Source organism: Geospiza fortis, unplaced genomic scaffold (genome assembly GCF_000277835.1).
Source record: "Geospiza fortis unplaced genomic scaffold, GeoFor_1.0 scaffold45, whole genome shotgun sequence".
Taxonomy (NCBI): domain Eukaryota; kingdom Metazoa; phylum Chordata; class Aves; order Passeriformes; family Thraupidae; genus Geospiza; species Geospiza fortis.
In genome coordinates, this window is record NW_005054327.1 from 5637717 (window position 1) to 5659962 (window position 22246).

At 36.5% G+C, this 22246-nt stretch overlaps 1 protein-coding gene across 4 annotated transcripts in view; it reads left to right on the forward strand.

Moving 5' to 3' along the window:
- The first annotated feature begins 2646 nt into the window (after positions 1-2646).
- DACH1 (dachshund family transcription factor 1) overlaps positions 2647-22246 on the forward strand; it is a 261421-nt gene continuing 241821 nt past the window's right edge. For 2 of the 4 annotated variants that reach the window (XM_031057067.1, XM_031057068.1), the window contains exon 1: positions 2647-3741. The gene's annotated coding sequence lies outside the window, so the exon portion shown is untranslated. The remainder of the gene's footprint in view (positions 3742-22246) is intronic. The other 2 variants (XM_031057069.1, XM_031057070.1) reach the window with 1 other exon arrangement.

A 22246-nucleotide genomic window follows, 5' to 3' on the forward strand; every position in this document is an offset into this window, starting at 1 on the left:
AATCATAGTTAGGTATTGAAGTGGAAATCAAAAACTGAAAACTAATTTTGAAGGGATAAAATGTATACAGAATAGCCGAAGAAATAAAGACAATGACAATCTTTGGGGGAATACTTGTGGTAAATGACTTCTTTCCTTTAATTCCTGTAGTGCATCCTTACTGATTGACATCTGAATGGCAGTAATTTGGGGTAATGGGTAGCTACTAATTGAGGGTGAGCTTCACTCCTTTGCAGAAGAACATTCTCAAGACCTTCCAGTATAACACTCAAATCCTGTATTAAGTGCATAAATTGGTATAGGATTTTATGTTAGCCTTCTCTGTACGAGTTAATTTTATCAGGTCCCCTTATGACAGGCGCTAAAGTGTGCTTGAAAGATGTCTGTATACATATGGTAATTTCTTACTTGTGGCTCTCTCTTCTGTATTTATGCAGCCTGGTGTCTACTGGCATTATGGCCAAAGATACATTTTCATTGTGCTGTTCTGTCAGTGTTTCTGTGACTATTTAGTTCTGAGAGTTTTAGATGGATGTGCTGTTTCATTATCCTAAGAATTGCACAGTTACAACTGGTTATGTGTATAGTTGCATAGATAAGTGGGTTACATAGATGTCCTAGAACATTATTGGGAGATCATACTGCTTTTTTTGTCATTACAGGTCTCAACCAGCTGATTTACTAAACGTACAGATTTAAAATTTGCCTCCTTAAACATAGTCTCTGAATATACTATAACTGGAGTCTTGATGGGTTTTTGGTGTGTGTTTTTTTTTGGTTTTTTTTTTTTTTTTTTTTTTTTTTTATCAGTTGATTGCAGCTGATGATGTATGAGGAAAAAAAACCATGCTAGTTTGATTCCTAATTCCTAATGTTTTGCTGAATTTGCAGGATGACTGCACAGAGCCTACACTAGTTCTTTGTAAGGGTATTTTTAGCATTAAACCCTGGGTGAGTCTTGGGACATGTGGATGACATGAGAATGTGAGTAGGACCTAAGGAGACTGCTCAGTGAAAATTTACTCTAGGGGGTTTAAATTTTATGTGCTGACCTACTGAGCTCTGTTCTGAGATTTCAGTATTTCTAGTGCTTCTCAAAGAGGCACTGGCTATCTCCTCTGTGAACAGCTGATAGAAGAAAAGCCCATTTCATTTGTGTCAGAAAGAGAAAGAATGACAAAGAATATCCCCCTTCTCAGCTGAATGGTAGGGGGGAAGGAAAGGAGGAGGGGAGTGGGAAAGTCCTCCAGGAGATTGAGGGTAGAAGAAAGAAGACATCTTAAAAATTTTTCTGAAAAGAGACACAAGACATAAACTTAAGAGTAGTGTTCTTCCTGTTGTAAAAATTGTGGATAAAAAAGCTTGTCTACTTTAAAGATAACCCAAGTTAATAAAAATTTATAGAAGGCCTTTTATGACAAGCTTGCCTGAAATAGCAGGGAATGGCAATGCTGCTATGTACCTGCAAAGTGTGTGTTGTTACCTCTGTCATGTCTGAACTGGGAGAGGTTTGGGGCTCTGAAAGAGCTGCTGCACAAAATATCCTGTTACTTTTCACTGCCTTTCTTGGATATAATAAAGGTGTGGGCATCTTCCCATATAAATAACCAGTACAAATACTGAGTTTGAGATTAGGGGAAAAAATGTACAAGGAATGGGGGTGTTTTGAAACTTCGTGAGTTTCCTTCTTTTAAAAAGTAACAGTTGTATTAAAAGAGCATGAAGTCAATCAAAGTACGAGGCTGGTCTCGAAAGATGTCAGGGATGCTAAATTTTAATGCGGCTTGTGGACATTTAATGTCCCTCATCTTGATGCAGTGAGTACCTGAACCCACTAATTGGTAAGAAAACAAAGGTATTTTTGACGATTGAAGAATACTTGGAAAGAGGAAGAGGTTCAAGTGAATAATAATAATAATAAAAAACCCCTTCTTGTGAATCTGCCCGGGAACCCTTTTTTTAGCGTTATTAGCAGACAGGCCTGTGTCCTTTCCTTTGATGACGGTAACAAGTTCTATGACATTGCCACTTTGAGTTCTTGCTTCATTAGATTGGGTGACTGTTTATTTGAAATTGTAATGAAATATTTACTTTATAGAGCTATAAGGATTAGCGGCGATAATTGAGTGAGGCTGATCCGGAGCTTTCAGTGTAATAAGGCCCCCTTGTTTGAATACAGAGCGCGGGGAGAATGGAGGGGCGAGGGAGCGCGTTTCTGCCTGTCACTTTCCCTCTACATGTTGCTTTTTCTCCCGGAGATAAGTGGGCCTAATGCTGAACAAATACGGGAAATCGGGAGCCACTGAGAATCATTCGCCTCTCGCTTTCCCATGGCAGCGTGATAGACACCTGGAGCCGGGATAGGCCGCGCGGTGCCGCCGCATTGTGCCGGGGAGACGCGCCGCCATTTGCAGAGATAATGGCAGAAATTAATGCAAATGAGTGAATGGAACGAACCGCATTTTCATGCAGATCGGAGGGGCTCGCGCGGGCTGCTTGATAACAAGTCGCGGGGAGAAAAGGCCGACATTGTGAGGACTCATTTTTTCCCCATTTCTTCTCCCCAGTGCCTCATAAGGGCCCTTTGTTCCCTAAGTAACTCTTTCTAAACTATTGACATTGCTCATTTATGACCGGGCTGGAACGGGAACTGCGATCATTAAGTGCAATGTTGCAGTTGTCCGTGCCTCATTATAACGTGCAGACAAGGCAATAAAATGCGTGTTTCACAAACAAATCTTTTAACGAGTGGAGTTCAAGAGCCTCCAGCTGTCCAGATTTACACCTTTTTTTCCTTTTTTTTTCCCCCGTCTTCCCCCCCCAGTCGTTACTGCAAATAAACTTTATGCCATTTTAGAAGATGCTTTTCTACAGCAACAAACTTCCTGCGTTCAGAAATAACTTTTCGCTGCTTCTTTCATTAACAATAATAATAAAAAAAAGAAACAACCCTAAAGTGTGTGCTCTGTCAAGTTTCATAAAGAAACCTAAGTTCCTCCAAAGAAAAATAAACTCTCTAATCTTCTCCACAGACGCATCCCGTAGCTTTTCGCTTCCTTTGTGGAATTTTTGAGTTAGGTTCGATTTTAGTATTTGGAGCAGTCATATTTGTATTTTTCCCAAGCAAGTGTAACTTTAGAGATGGAAAACACTGCTGCCGACTTCATGCACTTGTTTATTTTTGAAGTCTTAAAAAAAAAGATCAGGAGGAAGAGTAGCTAAATAATCAGATATAAAGGTCATCCAGTATAAGTACAGCTGGGAACCGGTGAACTATCGGACCCAAGAGTAAAGCAGCCAGAACGAAAAAAAAAAAAAAAAAATAAAAGGTAACAGATTCAGCATTGTCCAAAAGTTCCAGACCAGTGATTAATGTGTGAGATAATGGACTTGGGAAATGAGTAAACACTCCCGTGCTCCCTGCTTTGTGCTTGAATGACTTGATGACAAGGGCAGAGCAAGGTGAGAATTTAAACAGGACTACAGGAAAAGAGACAAAGCCCTGCGACAGCAGCCCGGGCAGAGCGGGGGGGTCACGGGTGCCTCGGCCCCGCAAGGAGCGCACGGAGCCCTGCGACGGTCCCCGGGACAGACCCCAGAACGCGGACATTTCAACTTCTCGGGTCTTTACAAGGCTCAATAATGAGACAGTCTTTATTTATTTATTAATTTAATTTATTTTTTACAAAAGAACTTGCACTTCTTGCTTTTGGGCTAAACCCAATCTCGCAATCATCAGAGGTAATACTTGTTTTAAAACTTAGGGTAGAACTAAGCATGGTTTCTCTGAATCACACCCTTTGATGGGTTTCACTTTCCCTAGATTTGTGTATTACTAGAGAACTCCTAAATGGTATTTTAACTTGAGATGTGTGCGGACGCATTATGAGATATTTTCATGAAAAATATACTTCACATGCAGTTATGGGATGCTGCGTTAATGAACTTCCTTAAACATTCTCTGTATTCTTCTGAAGAGATGATGTTTTATTAGTCCATGGCATACAGATAGTGTGCCTCTGTCTCTTTAGGAATCACTAGAGACCGAAAGATGATTTCTGGCAAAGCAATACTTTGTACCAATCATAATAGTTAACGAATCTTGGACTTTTGTCTAGAATTGGGCTTACTGCTACTAATGAAGGTGGAGTCTTCTGTTTTTCTCATTTTTCTATGTTCTGATACATCTTAGTTCTTTTTGCTCATTTAGGATTTAGATCTTATAATGCTTATCATCCAGTGTTCATGTTGCTGATAACCTGTTGATTTTTTTAAGCCATAGCTACTTAAGGGAAAAAAGTGAGATTTAAGAAACACTTGTCCTTCATATTGTTTTATTATGTGATTGTATTGCATTTCAGAGGTATTGGTTAATTTAAGGAAAAATGTTTTTTTAACAATTGTGTAGGAGTGTCAATGGTTTAGGCTTCACAGAGGTGTAATTCACATTGATCCAGATTTATTACTGACTTGCCATCAGAGTGCCACAAGGCCATAGTCATAGGTCTCATTGTTCTAAGGGCTATACAAAGCTTAAATAGCTTATAGTGTAAGGGAAGAATCCTGATAAACCGAAGATTTTTTTTTACTTTTTAATAATTGGTCTTTTAGAGGATTTTCTCATGGAGTATTTCTTGGTTAAAAATATCCATGTTAACTCAGCACACGTGCTACACTTAATCAATGTATACAGATTGTGGGAAAGTTCTTATAATTTCTTGTAAAATGGGTTTTATGGTATTTTGAACAGTATATAGATGTAGTATGGTATATAGAACAAAGGAAATGGAACCAGAAAGGTTCTGTCACAGTAGCTTAGGGTCCATAAAGCTATAAACCTAACGCAATCCACATTTAAGCAGTTAAGTGTTTTCCTAAATGCAGTACAAAATTCTCAGGTTGTAGTGGAAGATTTTACTACTGTGTAAATAAATAATACTGCTCCAGGTTTTTCTTCCATCTTTGGTTTCTTCAATCCAAGTTTCTTCAATCATTGAGCTGAATATGTGTGAATTCAACCTCAGAGTAGTTAAATGGGAAAAGTGTGTTTGTCATGAAAAAAATTGTCATTCTTGGGAGTTTCTCTCTCTTTCTTGCACAGTTATTCATTGTCAGTTTAGAAGCTGAACAGACAATAAATTTTGATGTAATACTGTGCAACACACAACAGAGTCCCTTCCTCACTGTACAGCATTTTCTGAGTTAGTTTGCAACTCACTAATGCCTGTGTATGAATGTAACTTTGAGCAGTCTTCAGTGGATGAATATGTGCCTATGTGTGCATTTATAATGTACCAGCTTCACTGATTGTCTTGCATCTTCTGTCAGCCCCACCATCTTTCCCCTTTAGGACAGGAAATTTGCTGTTTGAGCAGCCCCCAAAGTCTGGGCAAAGCTGTACTGCAAAACAGAAGGAGCAAGTGTGTAATTAGGGCTTCACTCCCCTCAAAGGTGTCACTGCCTTGAAATATGTCCAGATTTTCTGTTGCAAATTAGGAAGATAAAATTTTAAGTAGCCTGGTAAATGAACTTGAAGGTAACTTTTGCTCTCTTTTATGGGCCAGATTTCTTGTGTGCTACTAATTAAAGCATGCGTGGAAAAAGTCAGTGAGTGACTTGAAACTTGCTAGTCCAGTCAAATGCAGGTTGATATGAGATCAGGTGCTTGCTCATATGTCATCAAATAATCAGCCTTGCAATGAGAGTATATTTACTCTTTGATATACGTTCTGATTATGTTCATGTGCAGTTTATTTCTTAATGTGAGTTCAAATCCTGTTACTTTATACTGATTATTTCTTTTGTCTTACATTTCATTCCTATTTAAGTCTTCCACTTAGAATGGGAAATTGATGCTTCTTCCCTCTTAAAGTAAAGCATGCACTAAGTGTATACAGAGTTAGAGAATCTGGGTACCTAATTCACCATCATCCCCTCATTCCTACATCCAGAAAGTTAATGAAAGAGGACCAGCATTCCAGGTCATTGCTTTCATGGCTGCTTCTTATTAGGTAACTTCAGTGCTTGGAGTCATATCAGCTGAGGACAGAATAAAGCTTGGAAAGTAATTCTCTTCTGGTGGGTTTCTTTTGCGTTTGAATTCTGTTGTGATTTTGTTGTAGTTTTCCTTCCTTAGTTTTTGAATCCTTTTCCATGAAACTCACTTGCAGGGACTTCTGTTGTAGTTTATATCCTCCTGTCCTATAGAGACAGCTGAAAAATGTGAGCTCTAAAACTCAAATTGTTCTTTCATTCTGGAGACTTATCAGTTCACCTGGATTTGATCCAATTTCATACAAGAAGTTACATTTGTGATGCTTTCCTGTAGGGAACTCTGTCACTTAGTACTGTTTGTCTCAATTACTGCTCTGGTGATGGTCTGCAGTGTGTAGTTATGTATCTGTAAGCCATTTTGACCCTGTTTTTTCTTGCTGTAATAAAATATTCTGTTTCAACCTGTCATACTGCAGGTAATTTTCTCAAAGTCCTTTTAACTGCATATTAGGAATGATATGATATTAACTATATACATCATTAATTTTAAAAATTAATTTTACATTACATGGTAATTTCTACACACTGTACCTTTAAGCAGTGTTACCTGTGCAAAGAGTAAGTCAAATGGAAAAGAGAGAGAGAGAGAAAGATGTAAGGTGTCACATAATTTGCAGGTACTCTTGAATGTTAAAGAAGTTTAAAGTAGTCTAAAGTCTGAATTCTCTAGTTTGTATTGCAGAAGAGAACAATCAATAGGAAATAAAGACAGCTGTCAAACAACAGAACTAATTAGTTTGATCATTTGAGTTATCTTTCACATTGCCGCAGGTAAAAATAGCTACATTATTTTACCTATCCAACTATACCTATTAGGTTATACTCAAGACAGGCATTTATGGCATTATCAGAGTAGAATAAAGTCCAATATTATTTTTCACATGAGAGAATTTTTTCTCCCATTAGTTTTCTTCTGAGAATACTGGGGAACATTCAAAGCAAACACATATCTGATAATGTCTATTTTAGAGTTTCTTTCTGCTAGCCTTAGATATATTATTTTTACCAAGGCATGCTATTTGTTTTCTATTTTGAAAGCTACAGTAGTTGCTATAAAAAGGTTAAATTTGCAAGGACTTATCACACAGCAGTAACTGAGAGCTCCCACTCATTTCCTATTTGAAGTACAGGGGAAAAAAAACCCTGTGTGATTGCTGTTGGCAAATGAAGACTTTTAAAATGGTACCCACTGTAGCTTCAGTAAGAAATGTTCCTATGTCTTCATAGAAAAAGGGGAGAAAAGGGGCAAACAGACTTACTAAGAGATGTTTGATTGATATGTAATCTGTTCCTGAAGAAAGCTATTCCTGAAGGAACTGCACAGCATACATAAATCCCGTTACTTCTCTGTCTCCAGATATGTTTGTCATTGTGCTTGTGGTACACATAGGTAGATTAATAGATACATACATAGGATCCTACGTACTTGCTGCTTTAAGCTATTGCATGTTCAAACAGCTGTTGAAGCCAAGATTAGCCTTTTTTTTTTGCATGTGCTAGTAGTGTGCAAACCTTTAAAAGGCATCTATGAATTATTACTTTGGTTCAGCATGAGTGCAGAAAGAAGAAATGTACCTCATCTGTAATACACTGTGTAGACTAATATCAGCTTCTTTTTTTCTTATATTGCAGTGAGATATTGATCTGGTAAAATGGTACCATATTGGAGCTGTCTGTTGTGGTATTCATCATGCTGTCACATCCCTAGTGCCTTGGAGTTATTGAAGAGCGGAATTGAGGGAGTTCTGTCATTGTGTGTTGCAATCCATTCATAAGAAAGTTCACTAAAACATCTGAAGTAGTGTTCTTGCTTATTTATTTATTTACATCTAGTGAGAACCATTTCACCTCTTTGAGGTACAGGACCCTTCTATTTCAGGCAGAGGGACATTGACAGAGTTTGTTACCTCTCCTCTGACGTCTTTCTTTTGTATAACATTTGATCTTTAGTCAAAGCTCACACCTGCTGCCTTTACGGATGCTTATGCATTTGGGTTCAGTCCTTTGGGAGTAATAGATCTGAAAGCTGTGGCTTCATTGCCCTTATAATACTTTTATCTGATAGCTGTGAGAAGGTAAACGATGAACTTTTATATGTAGAAAGCTTTTAGTTCCTTCCCACACTAAAGTATCAGCTAATGTTAAAAGAGCTTTCAAAAATATATAAAGATACTGTCAATCTGCACTGAGTAGATTAAACAGTTTGAATGAATTATTTTTGTTTTGGAGTCTGCCTGGCAACCTGATGATGAATTTAGAAGGATGTCATGTTTTCTGTAAGGCCATGATGTAAAGGGGATTTATTTACCCATATAAGAAACAATCTAACTATTTAACCCAGCTAAACTAAGGGTCTGCTGTGCAGCTGCAACTGCCTGACTTCTGTAGTTTATACATACACTGTAAGTAATCACAGCCAATTTAAATTTAGTATATAGGAGTTTAGCAGAAGAGCAATTAAATTGTCATTTGCTGATTTTAAAAGATACAAAGAGAAAGCATAGAAGAAAAAGCAAAGAAATTACAGTTTGATTTTATCTTGCAAGGTGCCAAGGATGTCTTGTGACTCTGCAGGCCCATAATTCCAGTCAGCTGCATTGTGAATTGGAAATGTCTTCTGAATTGGTCACAAAATTCTTCATAACTACACAAAGTGTATTCATTCTTTATATTCAGGCATTTTAAGAAAGAAAAATTAGAGTACCTTTGTCAATGTTGCAGTTCCTACAGCTAAAAAAATATGTTAGTGTTAGCATTAAGTGGATTTTAAGCAGGTATTGTTGCTTTCATAGTTTAATAAGAATTTGTATTGTGTTTTGATATTGGTGCAAAACTGACTTGATTTTGGTTCTGTAATAGCCAAATGTGCAGTACTTTTTAATATACAACCACAGCATGCTCTGCTGTTGCTCAGAAGGAGCCTTCTGTGCTGTTAGGAAGTATGACATGAATGCATATTAAGATTTATCCATGTTCTATGTAATATTCCTAAGAAGTCCAATAACTTGACAGAAGTTAACGGAAGGCACAGAATTCAAAGCATAGTGTTATTACTTACTAATTTATTTGCTCCTTCTCCCCCCATTAAAAACATGGTTCTTTAGGTTTGCACAGCAAAACAAAAACTTACCTTAAATACCCCAAAGGAGATGAAATTTAGGGCTGAAAGTGCGCTCTGGAGGCTGATGGCTGGGCAACACTTCAGATTATGTGACTTTCATATGTGGCTTTGTTGATTAAACAGCTCAGCTGCTTCTATGGTTGTAGAGTTGGGTGAATCACCAGTTCAGCTTCTGTGAACTCTAGTATTACCTTCCCGTTGTGTAGGACTTTTTAATGTTCTCTTGAATTGTTTTCTGTGCAGCTGTTGGGGAGGGAAATGTTTTTGTTTTCTGGACTTCTGCATAGTTGAAGGATTTTTGCCACAGTGTAGGAAAGTACCTGTAAGAAGTCTGCTCTGTGATGTACTTCAGGCTTCTCAGAAAAAAATAAAAGAACCCTACCTCCTCCAATATATGAAGCTGATGTTTTTTTAAAATTTCCATCAAGGTCCTAACTAACTGTCCTTGGCTCCATATTTCTAGATATCATGGAATCATAGTATCAAAGAATAGTTGGGATTGTAAGAGACCTTTAGAAATTATCCGGTCCAATCCTCCTGCAATGAACAGGGACACCTTCAACTAGATCAGGTCACTCAGAGCCCTGTCCAGCCTGACATGAAATGTTTCCAGGGGTGGAGCAGCAACCACCTCTCTGAACAACCTGTTCCAGTGTTTTATGACCCTCCTCAAAAAAACCTTCTTCTTAGAAAATCTAATTAAAAATCAACCTTCTTTTAAACCATTACCCATTGTGGGGCCACCACAACAGACCTTGCTGGAAAGTCTGTCCCCATCTTTCTTAAAAGTCCACTTAAGTAACGGAAGACTGCTCTAAAGTCTCTCCAGAGCTTTTCTTCTCCAGACTGAACATCCCCAACTCTTTCAGGCTTTCTTTATAGGAAAAGTGTTCCTTTGTCCTCTTCATGGGCCTCCTATGGACCCACTGCAACAGGTTCACACCCTTCTTATGTTGAGAGCCGCAGATCTGGACACAGGTGGAGTGTGGAGAGTGGAGGAGAGGACTAAAATCCCCTCTCTTGACCTGCTGGTTGCATTTCTCTTGGTGCAGCCCAGGATACAGCTTGCTTTTTGGTCTGCAAGAGCACATTGCTAGATCATGTCCAGAATTTCATACTTTATAATCCTATCTTTATAGTTTTCAGGAACTATCTCCCAGAACTGTCTTCAAAACTCTCCATGCCTACTAAAGACCTTTGGTAGACCTGAATAACTTCTGGATTGATTATCAAAGTGCAGCGTTCCTCCTGTGAAGTTTCCTTTGCTTCAGTCCTCTTAGTGCACATCTGTGGCTCCTCAGAACCTCTCTCGTCATTTAAGTGGTTTGGGCTGTCCTTATGGGAAAGGAAAGACTGTGTACTGGCTGTGAGGAGAAGTAATCACAGTTCAGCAGCACCTTGAAGCTGATGAGGAAAAAAAAAGAAAGATTGAATTGTAGGTGGATAAACTGAGGGTAGCTCAGCATTGTAAACCATAAAGATAATGGAAAAGCCTCTGTCCCTCAAAATAAAAACAGTGAGGCTAATAAGACCAATGCTTTTTGTGGATATCTTATTCTCTTTTCCCCCCTCCCCTGCTTCATCTGTTATTGTCTTTTTATATGTACACTGTCCGGAAATGTGTCTTCATCTGTGTTTAGAAAACATCTAGCATACTGTGGGGTGTTATCACAGTGTAAAAAATAACTCCCAGGACAAGATTCTATTGCAGTATTTATAACCAATTTCAGGAGAAGGAGGATGAGGTTCATTCTTTATGGCTTTCTCAACCGTGCCTGTATATTGAAGACATTTGATTTACTTAACATATGGCCAAGCGAACTGTTGGGCATATTGGGAAAAATATGTGAAATTACTTTGAAATGTTGCAAATGTGTTTGGAGACCTTTGTGCCACACCAAGCGTTTCTGTTGTTTTTCAATTACTATGGTTTGTTTTTTTGTTTCTTTACCTTTTAAACGCTGGACAGTTACATTATTTCTTTGAATCTTATCAAATGTATTGGTATAATTACAAAGTATGTGCTTCCTTGAGTGATACCAGTTTATATGGCTCCAGTTAATCTGCCCATCTTCCAAGTTCTCTCCCTCTCTCTTACCCAGTGTAAATGTTACACTGCCATAATGAAATCATTTCCATGTCCTACAGAGTATTTAGATCAACAAGACCTTCACTTATTAGAAAGGGCAGAGTAGTAATGCTTTTGGCAAAGCCATTATTGTGGTATTGGTATTCACTAGAAAGGACAGAAATAGAACAACACTGGCCTCCATAAACAATTCCAATTTGATCTGTGTACATGATAAAATCTTGGCTTCTCAATGCATTTAGGTGCTGTCATAGCTGTTGTTGCCAAATAAGAATGCAGTGTGATGTTATTATAGTAAACAGCACTTAAGCACAGCTGGCAGAATTGATCAGGGCCACATTAGAGTGAACTTCAGCAGATGACTGATGCAGCAGAAACAATAACTGAATATGCAAACAGTTCTTGCAATGAATGCTCTGGGGATCAGGCACCATTATTTTTGACTTTGAACAGGGAAAAGGGGCAGATTTGTAACCTCCTTCCACACAAAAGGGTTCTGGGTATTCTGTAAACATCTGACTGCCGTTTATAATAGTAGCTAGTTACAAAGCAAAACTCTAGACTCCCTTGACTATTTACATTTCATTAATTATTAAAGAAAAAACCCATAAATATCAGATAAGTTTGTTTAATGTTTCACATAGGATTTTTTTCTTTGCTAGAAAAGCCTTTTCTCAATTAATGTTAATCATCGAGGACTTCCTGTTTAAATTGCACAGAAATGTGTGTTTGCCTCAGTAAGAGATTTTTCCCCTTCTAATTATTATGAGAGCTAATTATGTGACCACGTATTGCTATTCTTTTATTGTAATAATTTGGATTAGTAAAAATAAACATAGGATAAATAGTGTATGAACCTCATTCTTGCACAATGTAAATCAGAACTTCTCTTCATATCTTGGTAATTTGTGCACCACACATTACCAAAATATTTAAAGTCCATGTAAACAGCTATTCATGCTTGTACTTTTACATTGTACAGTGTCATCTTTTGATTTATTTGACCATTAACACAAAACAAAAAGTACAGCAATCCAAACTCAAACAATAGAAAGCTTATTTTTCTATCATTTTAACTGAGTTTGTCTACTCACGTAATGACTTTTCTTCAAACAAGATGTACATTAAAAATTATGTGATTACAATGGAGGGAAGCAGAAGGTGAAGACCAAGGCAGAAATAAAAAAAAAGCTATATTAAGTGAATACTTGACTCTCCCTTACATAAGATGCTGTGAAATGTTTTTATTTCTCACTGGCTCTCTTTGAGGGATGTGGACAGAAGCTGTGCTGAGGATTTCATTCAAGTGTTGTGTGATATGGAAGACTGTTGATGGACACTTCTCTGAGTCCAGCTTCATAGACTGGTGGCATCAAATTCTCTTCTGAGAGGCTGCCATTGCTTTGTCATTGCCAAAATTAGACTGAGACTCATTCTGGGGTTTCACAGAATGCCTGTGAAGTTCTGTTGAGTTTGCTCATTAGCATCTTACTATAGACAGCTCCCCCTTTCCCCTTCCCCCATTCTGAGGGCAGAAATAAGTGTCTCCCAAAATGTACAAATGTAATGTTTCCTGTTAACTTTACTTTGATTTTTTATGTACTCTAATCCTCTGACTTTTACAGCAAAATCATAGACACTCATAGCGAAACTTGAGTGTCTCTTCTTAATTTCTTGGAGGTGGAATTCTCTATAAATGACACAGTTTGCCCCAGAAGAGGTGCTCACAATTTTATGGTCATTTTATGGCTTCTTCCTACCAAAACTCATTTCAGCCTTTCCCCCAAAAGCAGTGTTACACAAATGCAATATTCTTATTAATCACAAGAAAACATTTGAGCTGACCTCCTGGCATCACATTTTATTGCATTTTCTTTCATAAAACTCACTTACCAAATGACGAGGGGCATAGAGATGAGTTATAAACTTCTGAAAACAGTTGCACAATGCTGTGATGTGATGTAGCGCTTCAAATCTTCTGTGTATGTGCACAAATAAAGCCATACTCCATCACTCTGATACATACCACTAAATAATGGCCTTTAGCATGGATATTTTACAGTCTTACTACCAGCTTACAGCCCAAGGAGAGATGGAACTTCAGACTAGTTATGTAGTCACCCAGTTTGAAGCCGGAGAGCCTAGGGAAACAGCAATCATGTTTTAAGGTTCAGACTTTCATTGTTTTTTTGTGTGTGTGATGCGAGGTGGTCAGAATCCTAAATAGATCCAAGCAGTCCCATGGCAATGACTGTAATAGGTCTACAGATTTATCAAGAGTGTGATTTACTAAATCCTTTAGTTTAGGATTGTATGTCATGCAAGATTATGTGAGAACAGAGTAATGAAGGACAGAAGTTGTAATCCAGTTTGAAAGGGAGGAAGAAACGATGCTCAGAAAATGGCTGATAAGAGAGTGAACATGCCTCCTCTTGGCCTGATATAGATAGATAGTCTTATGCTGACCTTCTGTATTCATAGTATCATGAAGTGCTTCACCACCTGAAATTGTAAGTTCTCATGGGCTGAAAACTACCACAATTATGCATTTCCACTGGAACTAAAAGATGTGGGTTCAGACTGGTAGTGCTGTGTGCACCACAGCAGTAGCAGTGGACTGGTGTGAAACTTCAGAGTTGCTACAGACTGTTGGATTTAAGACTGCCTTCTCACCAGAAAGGTTTTCAGTTTGTCTGGTGTCTGTGGATATTGCCAAACTTACTCAGCTGACAGATCTGTGATTTTTTTGGGGTATGGTCTGTAAGGGAGTGGAGGTGGTTTGGGCTCTTTTCAAAAATGTCAGCTGAGTCTTTTTGCTTTCCACGGACATTTGTCAGTACCTTCCAGTGACATTTCCTACAGAGAAAACCAAGCAGAGCTGTCCTGGCAAAAGGTAATTTATTGTGGCTGGGCCAGGACATTGATCTGTCCATAATGTAAAGGCAGGAAGCAATGCATTTTCCTGGTTTAACTTGCGTGTTTTGTTTCTCAGTAAAAGGGTCCGATGCTCATGTTACAAGTTCAACATTGGTATCATTTGCTTTTCCTGACAGGTCCTGTAATGACAGCTGACAGTTGGAAGCTTAACTGGGTAAAAGTACTAATCTCTTCAGTAGTTCAAGTTCCCATAAATATTAAGTTAGTCAATTTTATCTGCCTTTCCTTCATTATTGGATCTATGATCAAATTAAAGTAATAAAATCCATGTCCATTACGCTGTTTTGTGGTCTAATTTTGATTGCCAGTATAGATACAGCTGACATAGACAAGCATTTATGAAAGTGAAAGTGAAATACTTGCATTGTTTTTCTGAAAGTATGTTTCTTTTATTTTTTCCCTGAATTTTGAATGGCTTAGATTTTGGAAAAGAAAACAAAACAAGTGTCTATCCGTATGTTTTGTTTTGGTTTTTTTTTTAAATAATTATGCCAATCCTGCTGTCAATGAAGTGAGCAGTTGCCTTAGGCTGGCACAGAAGAAAAATTAAAGTAATGAGTGTGGTATTATGGTATTATGTTGTATATTTATGTAGCATTCTGAAAATTTGTATCACCAGTCTTGTAGAGGATCAGCTGTATTCTGCATCTGAAGATAACTCCTTAGGGTCTTGGCATAAGCATCTCCTATTTTCAAAAATCCAGTATGACACATGAGCAGTTACAACTTTGCAGTGAAATATCTCTTTAAAAAAATATTAATTTCTTTATGTACTTGACTTAACAGAAGAAGCTCTCTATTGTAATTCTTTTCTCTCCTGTTGTTTTGGTTTAGACATTTTTTTTTTCTTTTTTTAGAGGAAAGGAACCCTGAAAATTAATTTGATCTAGTTCTACTCTCCTTCACTTCTCTCTTGCATGTTGGTGATAACATTATTGCTGTCAGTACAATTCTGGAAGTTCAATGAAAGATCTTTTGAGCTCAGTTTTATATTAACTGCGAAAAGACAGATGTGCCTTTGGATTTTTTTTATACAAAGTTTCCACAAAAACTGGTTTTGGAAGAAGCTAGTGTATATGAAATACTGGAACACAATGATGCTGAAATTAGATAATGTAGCATTTAATAATTTCAAAATTGCTTATTTCTATAATAGAATATGACAGCTGGTGTTATTATGGTCTCTTTTGTCAGTCTCAGAAGTACCTGGATATGTCAAAAAAATATTTTATTTTATTTTTGATGTATTCTTTTAATTTTAAAAGATAGCAATAATAACATAATTGAGTTCCCATTAAAAAAGTAAGCACAATTATCCATCTTAATTTTTTCTACACATTATTATTCTAGATGCATATGTTAGACCATTTTAATATATGGTGAAGCTAGTGAATAAAAATCACATTTCCGTGTGATACAGTAACAAGGACTGTTTTTTTCCTGACTGCTTTTGATGGAGGAAATTTCTTGCTTATATAGGCCAAAGTATCAGAGTTTTTAATTTTGTGCCACTGTAAGCACCATCACATGATTTTTGGTATCCTTCTTTAAAACACAGGTCCTGGATTTGTGAATAGGTTGCAGTATATTTAACTTCTTTGTGGAAAAAATTAAAAGGAACTGTTTGTTTAACAGTGTTTTCTCATCTTCATTTGTACATATAACTGGATGGGAGTTTCTGGTTTAAAGGATTAATAAGAAACCCTTATGTCATCATCAAATTAACAGATAATATAAAATTAAGCTATAGAATAGAACAGATTAACATTGTGCAGGCTAAATCTAGAAACATGCATGCCTAGTAAATTTAGTATGTCTGCTTCTCTGTGTCCTTATAGTGCCTCATGCATGCACAGAGAAAACTTTTCTGATTTAAAAAGCCAATATTTATGTTGGTGGAAATTAAGTGTATTTGGCTTGCACAACCAAGTTTTAGCCTGAGCATCTCCTTCCTGTCTTTCCTTATCGTCTTCTAAAAGGAAGGACAGAGTTTTATTTAAACCATTACCTTTTCTGTGGCATTTGCCAGTAGAGGCTGCTTGGGATGTAGATCCTTCCATTTTTGCACACACTATATTCAGGCAATCAACGATTTACAGATGTCCAGGCCTGGATTACATCTCGAGTCTCTTAGCTGGATTTAAATTTTGCTCTTTCTGAGCAGAATTATAGCTTGACTATCAAAACATCCTCTGGCGTTGGCTTTCATGGGCATTGCTGAAATAAAATATTACCTCAATTTATTCCAAACCTGGTGTTTGGAATGATGTTTACCTGGTGTTTTCATAGGGTAGTCTCAAGTTCTTGTGAAAAATTATGTAACAATTAGATACTTCCCTTGGATAGTAAGGGAAAGGATAGTAAGGATAGTAATCCTTTCCACCTTACTTGTGATTTTATCTTGTCATTCAGGTGAGTCTTAATCCTAGTTGCTGGTTTTTTCCATCTTTTGTAGTTCCACCAAACTGCTTTAAGTGCGGGATATTCAGAACTGCATAAGTACAATACATACCCTTGTTATCTGCTATCTGTTCATATCACAGATACCACAATATGGATTTACAGTCCTGTTTCTCAGTGGCATGATTTATGAAAGAGGTTTTTCATATAAACCCCAGTCTTCCCCCCATCTGTCCTCCCTGCCCATTTGCCTAAATATACTTGCAAATGTAAAGTGAATGCCTAGTGAATCATTTAGCACCCGGCAGTAAATACAAAAGTCCATATATATATCTCTAGATATATCTATATATATCTTTTCCCGTAGTTTATTGTGCTGATTTGGGATTATGGTCTTTGAAGGTAGAGTTTGTTGATATTGCCAAGATGATATGTCCAGATGAGAGAGGCCTGTTGCTACAGGCTCCACAAGACCCAAAGGACAGTTCTTGTCTCAGCACAGAGGATCAGTATCACTAGACAAATATATATGCAATTTCAGCTGTACAGGAGGGAGAAGTGAACATGCCCCTTGGGGGAAAAAGAAAGCTTTCCTGTGCTGTGTTTGGCTCCTGAAATGTCAGAGTTCTGTAGGAAAACAAAATTACTTGTAAAGTTGAAGTAGTAAAATTTGGTTGGCAACAACAATTTCAGTTTTTTAGTTTTCTAGGGTAATCAGTCTGTCCACTCTTGGAGATTTCTTATTAATTGAAGGAGCTGCCCATCTTGTTTTTAGGTGTTTGGTAATAGGTCTAATTCCATCTACTTCTTAGTTGATTTACTTTTTTTTTTCTTAATCTATTTAATTATTCTGAAGTCCTTTTTTCAGGCTAAACCTTAGCATTTAGAAATAAACTAACCATGTAGAAGAATTGTATGCCTATATATAATAGTGAGAAGCAATTGTAGCTGAAATCCGTGAGAACTTTGGAGAAACATAAGAGAAATCAAAAGGCTACAGAATTTTCAGAAATTAGAAGAACTTTAAAATGTCTAATGTTAAAGCCCAGTTCAACTAAGCTCTGATGCATGCGCACAACTCTATGCACATTCTTAAATCCAGTGGGACCTCAGCATATGGCCAAGTGATTTGCTAAATTGGGACCTAATTAAGGACAATTGTAAAAGTAGCTGCTATTTAAGCAATTATGGAATCTTCAGTTAGATTTTGACTGGATCTCTGAAGTTAACAGCAAAGTCTCCTAAAATCAGCATTTAATCCATATATCTTTTTGCTTAAAACAAAAGATTAAGTAAACAAAACATGCTATTATTAGATCAACATTAATCACCATAATTTCCAACATTATGTACTTCTAAAAGATTTAACAGATGTATATTTAAAAATTATAATAATGAAAATACTTTCTACCAGTAAAAGGCAAAAAATAGCACAGGAGAAGTTACAGTGATGTATGTTCTTTGGATCACTTGTAAATAGCTCAGTGTGATGTTAGTTCCTATCAAATATACATTTATATTTAGTTAGAGTTTAATCAAAAATACAATTTTGTAGCATGAAAAAAAATAGCTGAAGGAAGTAGTGCTTTGTAAGTTTTAGGCTTGAAACTGTTTAGAATCAAGGAATTTTGATCTTGGTATTTAATGTACTATTAGTAATTATGATTTCTTTTGTGATGCTTTGATATCTAAGTTTTTTTTTAATTCATTTCTTTAGGCATTTTCAATAGATTTCTCATAATGTGTAGTTTTGAGGCGATTGCATATTGTTGAATGGAGATGAAAGTAAGACTTTTCTCAAGTTTGTCATAGTGATATTAACTTGAGGTGTAATATCTGGAGTGCTTGTCCTCATTTTGCATTGCTAGAAGTAAGCCTTGCAGTCATCACATCCTATTGGTAGCTCTTCATACATGCTTTCCAGAGATGTGTTTTGCTCAAAGTAATACCACTTCAAAAGTGAGAAATGTTCACAGACCATTTTGGTGGGGCATAGCATAAAACCTCCTCAGATAACAGGTAAATAATAAAGCAAGAAATGCTGTGGAAACTGCAGTGTAGCACTTCCTCAACCGGTTTAATTTTTGGCAAATCTGTAAGTTAAAGTTACTTTTAATTTTTTTTTCTCTGCATGGCCAGTAGCACCAATAACTTTGTGTGAGCTGGTAGAGGACTGTTCACTGCAGTGACTGGAATCATTCTGATCACAACACTGTAACTTGGAGCAGCTTGCAGTTTCCTGCAGTATCTGAATATTCCCTTAAAAATCCATCAGAGCTTTCCTGTTGCTGTGAAAAAGAATTATATCCCACCTCAGCCTTTACTTTTTCAGTATTAGAAAAGTCAAACTTTTTCAGCCTTGCCTTGGGAGCCTTCACTTTCTAAGATTGTGCTTTTGGTCCTTATCTATTTCTTTTATTTCTCTGTGAATTTTATTTTCCTGAAGAAGGTTGTCTAAGGCTATACAGGCAAAATATTCCACTGATACCTCCTATGTAATTCATAGTTTCTCATCTACCAGAGGTACATTGCCTGGTATGTTCAAGAAGGAGATTTGTCTGTTTCATCACTGTGGCACATTGGTTGTTGATAATCACCCAGGGATCAGCTAATAAACCTGGATATTTCTTCTCCTTCGTTATTCCCTACTTAGGAGTTCTTAGCTTACATCAGCTACCCTTATTTATAGTCCCTGAGTGAGTGACCTTGCACTTTGCTCCATTAAAATTCATCTTTCCTCAAGACCTTCCTGTTCTTTCAGTATGATGCTCAATCCTCTTCCAACTTTGTGTCATCACCATGTGTGTTGGACATTAATGTATTATTAAAAAAGACTGTTCCAAAACCTGACTCTTGATTAACTCTGCTACTAGTTTCCCTCCACTGTGACATTCCCCTTGTCCAAGAAAATTATACTTTTCTTTCTTTGTTTACTTACCTGTAAAATTAATATCTTCATATTTTACTACTGAATACATATCTTTTTCATACTTATTAGAATGCAAACTGACCTTTCAGAACTCACAGCATAGGAAGGAATAATTTTTAAATACCTGAGATAATTTTGAAAGAGCTGTAACTGTTTGGTCGTCTTTGTTGCATGCGCATTCAATTTATTTTTATCAACTATGGCCATGATTTGGACATTATATGCATTCTTTTATTCAGATCTAATATTTTTGGTTAAGTAATATAGTATGTTTACTTCTCAGTAATTGCTAGGGGATATCATAAATGATTCCAGTACTTAGGAACATTGACGGAAGTCAGTAGTAAGATGCTGAGAAAAATGACAAGGCTTTACATGTTTTGTGGGCAGGAAAGGTTAGTCACTCATAGAAAAAACCTAGCCTGGCATCTTGGCTGATAGAGAATAGATCTACTCAAAAAAAGGTGAGGAGCTGAATGCATACTAGTGGGATTCCAAATAAGGAATCAAGAGAATTAATGACACATCATAATATAGAGATTAACAGGCAATCTTTAGCTTTGTCTGTCCTCAGACAGCTTTAAGATGTACAATGGCTGGAGATCTAGCTGAAAAAAACACTATCTTTATGTTTTGCTATGGGAATTATGCCATGAAAATCATAGCTATGTTTACTGGCAGGTTTTTTGTACTGAAATGATCTACTATGCTTAAAAATGTCTAGTTCCCATTTTTGTTTTCTGTTTTGTAGATCTGTTCTTGTTGCGTCAGAAATGAACCAAGTTTAACCAAATGGAATTTTATTTGTTTACTGGAATCTATAGAAAAACACAAAGAGAATTAGTTTAGAGTAGTGTTTGTGAGCTAACTCAACCCTAAAACTTCTGCAGTTGTGTTAGCTGGAAGTTCTGCATATCATATGATGCTTTAAATGACTTCAAAATGTGGTATTAGCTTCACCCTTTCAAGTGATCCTTTAAACCCTCTTTTTTTTTTCCTGGTTTTTGTCCTGAGAATTCTTTTTGAAATGATTTGGAGTTCTTAGGCCTATAAATAAATTCTAAGATATGCTATTCCATCAGTTGGCCTCTGTTACAAGCTGGTTTGTGGTTTTTAGTGTATCTACTTGTGGCAACCATCTGGTTTATCTCTTAGTTGTGTTAGATTGTAAATTACTTATTTTAAAATGCACTGAATTATTATGACTTACAAAAATACAGCAATTATCCAATTATAAAGATATAAAAAATCATTATATGTTAATAACTTTTTTCTGTATCACTTTTCATGACTGCAAATCAAAATGTGAAATAAAGAAACAAAAATCACAAGTGAAGAGTGCATGTCTGCATCTGTGTATAGCTGATCATGTCTGACAGAAGCATAGATGATGTTAAACTTTCCAGAAGCAGGATCTCCTGACAGAGATGTGTCAAAAATAGAACAGTGTCTGCCTTATTTTGTCTGAGTGAGATGCAAAGATACACCAGGATTTTGTGAGGAAGGTTACATACTTTCCTAGTGTGCAAGTGATTCAAATACATGCAGATAATTTTAAAAATACTCATGAACTTCCTTACCTTTTATTGTATTCTCTGTATGCTTCATTGAACTCTCCTGAAATTTTTTTATACTGACTCTACATAAATCGATATTGTTGCATTTATGAAAAGCTGGAGGTTAATAATAAAAAAAAGTTAAATTTCCTTTAATTTAACATGTAACAGATTTTTTCCCCATCTCCATTTAAGTTGGAAAGGATTCAAAGCCCGTTTAAAGGAATATGTAATGGAATGATACTCACTCCACAGAAGAAGAATTAGTAATTTTTAATATTGAGAGGCAACTTGGTAAAAAGTAAAGCAGCTCAGAGTACAGATTCCACCACTTTAGGCTCATGTACAATCAGTGAATTCAATTTTAAGAGAACAAGGGTGATACTGAGCTTCCTTATTCTCTGCAGTGTAGGGTGTAAATGTCTACAAGTGAGCTTGTCATCTAGATTCTGCATATAGTCAGCAGAGAGAAATTCTACAGAGCTATTAATATCATCATCAGGTAGGTGTAGAAAATAAGTGAATTGTGACACAAAAGTGCTTATTGCTTAACATGGATTACAAAGAGATCACAAACTCGAATGGCAACATCTGCATTTTAAGCGTCTTTTTAAGGTAGGGTAGGATAAATGGTCTTCTTGTTCACCTGACTGAACGAACTGTTAACTATACCTTTATTAAAAAACATTCACACTTTTTTCTTCACGTTGAAAATATGAAGCCAGACAAATATTTGAAACATTATCTGTGATAAATATTCTCTGTGTTTTCTAAACAACTATCAAAACATATTGTCTTCACTTTGAAAAATAAGATCTTCTAAAGCATTTGTAATGTTTTTATGTGTCAGTGATTCGGCTGTTAGTTTTCTGGTGTATTTTGATTTAAGCAATTTTTACTGCTGTATGCGTCCTTCTGGCTCGCAATCCCAAAACTTGTTCAGTCCTCATTTCATTACCGAAAATTACAGTCATTCTTTCATTCAGAATAATTAACTTAGAAAAGCATTATCTGAAGAACAGTTATTTTTGCAGAAGTATTTGTGTTTCAATAGATTACTGGAAATTTTATTTCATGGTGGATTATCTTAGACAAGGAACAGAAGTCTTACATTAGCTATAGTGATGAAATTTCCATGAGGAAAAAAATATATATATATA